The 4,843-nt window shown below is 35.0% G+C and overlaps 1 pseudogene; it reads right to left on the bottom strand.

The window, feature by feature from the left end:
* Window positions 1–2,812: 2,812 nt before the first annotated feature.
* Window positions 2,813–4,238, bottom strand: LOC106798214 (G-type lectin S-receptor-like serine/threonine-protein kinase RLK1; annotated as a pseudogene).
* Window positions 4,239–4,843: the final 605 nt, after the last annotated feature.

Raw genomic sequence — 4,843 nt, 5'->3', positions numbered from 1 at the left:
TACATATATACTAATAAAGGAATAAAAATTCAAATATTAATTAAAGTATTTTTATAATTTTTTTTTTCGAAACAAGTCTTCCAAAGGGGAAAAAGGCTCACATTCATTTTCTTCTACATCATATTCAAACTTGTCCAAATAAATAATAAAGTAATCTCGACTCAAACAAGGTCGTCTAAGCTTCATACAATTAATTTAGAACCTATATCCTAATGTCACATCCTATCAGAGTGTTGTGTTCCCGTGTCCTCTAGCATGAGGTTCTTCATAGTCATCCACCTATTCATCTGCTTTCCCGAACACAAGTTCAAGATCATCACAGGATCCAAACACAACAACACACAGGGAGTGAGTTATCACATTCCTAGCTAATAGAGAAACAAGACAATTAAATATACATATTATATAAATGAGATACCACTTGCTTAAACATAACTCACGTAATTTCACCACGTTGTCATTCAAAATTCACTTTCAATCATCAATCACATTACACAAGAATCCCACACTCCAATCAAGATATAATAACACATCAATTTCATAATAAACAATTAGCAAGCGTATGCAACAGTTATGCTAAGACTCAATCCTATATGCAATGTGGTACCATGTCAGTGAAAAATCACCCTAGGACGCTTAGGAGTACATAACAAGACACACCACACAATGGGTTTGTCACATCACTCTCACTAAGTAAGATCATAGGGAGACCAGTCAGGGTCACGATATTTTGCGAGAATGCTCCAACCATATGGGATCAGCATATTCTTAAAGGAGCACTCAAACCCGGTGACCTTCAAGGCCTACACTCCGAAGAGTCCGTCAGGGCCTCTCCCTCCTGATTCAGGTCCAACCCCTAAAATCATTTTAGCACACAGACACTGCTCGTGAATTATACAATACCCACAACCTCATACTCGTGTTTTAAACACGTACAACATATCACGCTACAATTTAACATTGGTTCCTAAATAGGAAACATATACTTTCTCTTTAACACTGGTTCCTAAAAAGGAAACCTACACTTTCACTTTAACACTGCGCATCAACGTTTTTCTCAAGATAACACTAGTCGGGTTATTGTACAATTCATAGCTTACAACATGAGTAATTTCACATCAAGTGTTAACTACACACTTATCCACAACTAAAACTCATTCGCAATTTCACATCTCATAGTGTCACAATCCATCATCACATATTTACACGTATCTCACAAATTAACACATGTTCAACTTTACACTTATACTCAATCTCAATAATAATATTATAATCTCAAAGCAACATGTTATTCCACAATTCATCACATATTTCATTTATAAACACTGCTCATGAATTACACAATACCATAACCTCACACTCATGTTTCAAACATGTTTAACACATTGCGTTACAATTTAACACTGGTTCCTAACTAGGAACCTACACTTTCTCTTTAACATTGCACATAAACACTGGTCGGGTTATTGTATAATTCATAGCTCAATATAATTAATGTAACATCAAGTGTTAAACACATCCAGTTATCCACATTTGAATATCATGCCCACACTTTAACATCTCATAACATTCCTAATGATATTCATAAGGTACAACATACACATGTTCATCAAATTTAACCATAATATTCTTAAACTCCAACACTTAATAATTTTTGGAATCATACTATAACACTCTACAATATTATTTACATAAATTATTAATATAAATAACTACTTCTATATATATAAACTATCATACATCATATTGAATCACAAATTTTAAAGTAAGCTTTCAATGCATAAATTTTAAATAATTATATGAACACTTTGGTCAATTTCAATTATGATATTAATTTTTAAATTATATATAAAAAACCTAAAAAGCAAGAAAAAGAGAAAATACAAAATCAATATCTCACTCTAAATTTCTCCTCACTTTATTTCATCAATTCATGTTAATTAGAAAAATGCTCGATTTATAAGGGTCACGCTCAACACAATAGCATATCAATTTCACAAAAATTGGTTTGTCAAACATATATAATTCACAATTATAACTATAAGGATAGAATAAAAAAAAAGACGGAAACACCCCAAAACCCATTCCAATTGATACTCTAAGGATCTCTACACATATTCTCACTAATCTCCAATTGTGAATAACTCATCCCTTACCTCTAAGCAGACTCACGTGTCTTCCAAAAGCGATAGCAGCATCTCTAGCAAGTTCCTAGGATTCCTCAATTTCTTCCTCTGGTTGCTCTGATAGGGTTCCCAAATGTTAGAGAGAATGAGAAGAGATTGAAGCCTCCATTTGTACTGTCTTTGTGCGATTCCTTTTTCTCCCTCCACGAATATTATTTCGCAAATCCCAACGATGAAGGTCTGCGCAATTGAATTTCGCACAACATATCAAACTTTCATGACAATAACCGGGATCATAGTTTTACCGAGACATCTCTGGGTTTCTGTGGGAAAGGAAAAGGCTACAATACGAGGGGTATTTCTCTTAGGTCAGACATGATATCTAAATTCCCAACGGTGAGAATGCTCGGAATTGGGTTGTGAATGTGGTGCTCAAATTTCACGATGATCCAACGGTGAATAAGTTGGAGATCGTCATTTTTCTGAGATAGGTTTGGTGGACTGCGGGAAAAAGAAAGAGTTTTGAGAGGAGAAAGGGAAAAACGAAAATGAGGCCAAGAGGAGACACCTGACTTAACATAGCTATTTATACCTAGGGTACTCCGCCTATTATTTTTTCTATATTTATTTATTTATTTATTTTTACTAAAAAGCTTTTTAAATTTATTTATGAAAAAAATGGGATGTTACACACTTAAAGTGCTCTTACTATTCTCATTCACTTTGGCTTGCGGAACAACCAAAGAGGAATTATCTTTCCTCACTTTCATGAAGGTCTTGGCACAATTAAGTCCAACAACATCAACTCAACCATTGGAAAGAGGTAACTTCTTCTTAAAGCAACTATTACCTGATCTGAAAATGGTAACTGCACACATCCAATCTTCTAAACATGACTGCTTACATTGTTCCTCAGTAAAAGGCTTAAGAAGCACATAATCTGAAAGAGGCCAATCTGTATTTATCAACACTTCAAAATCATATTCAGCCACATCTTCTTTCCTTCCAATCAGCTCATCTTCTGCACATCCTTGTATGAAATCAAGCTTGCTGCTACCATAGGGGTGATTAGGGTCAAGCAAAGAGTACCATTTTGGGCATTGACAACTTGACCTTTGATCACCTCCCAACGTGCAAAAACTATTAAACCCACAAACACCAAATAGGACTCCAAGCGTCACTCTCAGAGGAACTCTTTGCATGTTGATAAAGTGTGAATATCCCATCAAAATTAAGAGTTTCTCTAAAGGAAGATTCATTAGTAGAGGCTCCACTCCATGTTGACAAGTTGTATCTCTCATTGTTCTTCCTCAAAATATACACGTACCCTAATGGTTCAAACACCAACCGAGTTCCAGGACTCGATGTGTTGGACTCTTCAGTCCTAGTTTCACAGTAGTTTTCATTGGCATACTCAGAGGGTGAGTTCAAAGCATGAATCGAAAGAATACCATCCATTTGAAGAAGCAACTCAAACCTCCCCTTTGAGAAATTTGACTCTAGAAATCTCGATAAAAGCTTCTCACCCTTTTCAAGAGGTTGTGAGGGCAACAAGGTGTCCCTTGGATCCTTTAAAGTCTCCCACAACACACCTTGATGGTTTTCATCCACAAGCACAAAGTTGCCATTGTCCTTTTAGAAACCAAGTGAAACTTTACCATTATGGTTATCATTTTTCCACAATAGCTCACCATTTGGGACAGTGAGCACTGATTCATCATCAGCAGTGAGTTCAACCTTTGACCCCTTTGAAGCAGGAGTCTCTCCATTGGTATACCAAACAACAATTTTCTCAGGAATCTTAGCATACCAAATGAAAACCAAGAAATTATTAGTGTCCTCAAGTAGGACAAATCCAAAGGCAAAGTCACCAAGAGGTGAAACCACCCATGATGAGAGGTTGTTATTGTTGCTAGTTGTTTCGGCTAGAAGAGAATCACCAACAACTATGTTTCTTCTTGATTGACCATGAGGTGAAACCATCCATGAGGCTTTGCTAGTTTTTTTAAGAAGAGAGTGACCAATGATTTTGTTACTTCTGGTTTGAGCCACAACAAAGATTTGTAGCAAAACCATTGAGCAAGGCCATGTGGCAAGCTGAGGAGAAACCATGACTAGGTAGATTCATGTGTTTATTGAGATTCTGTTTATGTAATTCATGCAATGTTTTATAAACAAGCCTTGTTTTTTTAACCCACGATAATAATGTAAAGTATCCACCAATTTTGTTGATAACTAATTTCTATTAGAAAACCTAATTGATTATTTATAGTGAGATTTCTCCTTCCAATCACATTTTTTTCATCCATAAGTTCAAAGTTGACACCTTAGTTAAAAAGACCAATGATATAAACAAGCCTTATTAAAATATTAGTTATTGCTAACAATTATAATGAGTATTTATTTAATAAAAATTAAGTCTTTTCTTTCTTTCTTTTTACGGTATTATATCATGTTAGTCAATTCCAGCTGGATCCAAATTTGGTACGTATCCAACACGAATGAACAAATATGGCTAGCTATTATTTATTGCTTTCATTATGTTTCTATTGAATTCTACTGGAGCTTACTCTACTTTGTCAACAACATTATTTTAGTTACATACTAGTCATACACTCACACCCTAGACCAAATAAATCAATCAAAGATAACAAACTTCCATGATTATGATTTGTCATTTGCCAGCGGATTGAACACGCTTTTTCAAAGTAAACATG

The sequence above is a fragment of the Glycine max genome, chromosome 3, assembly GCF_000004515.6.
Source record: "Glycine max cultivar Williams 82 chromosome 3, Glycine_max_v4.0, whole genome shotgun sequence".
NCBI classification, from domain to species: Eukaryota; Viridiplantae; Streptophyta; class Magnoliopsida; order Fabales; family Fabaceae; genus Glycine; species Glycine max.
The sequence above is the reverse complement of the archived record's forward strand: the minus strand, read 5'-3'. Positions and strand labels throughout refer to the sequence as shown.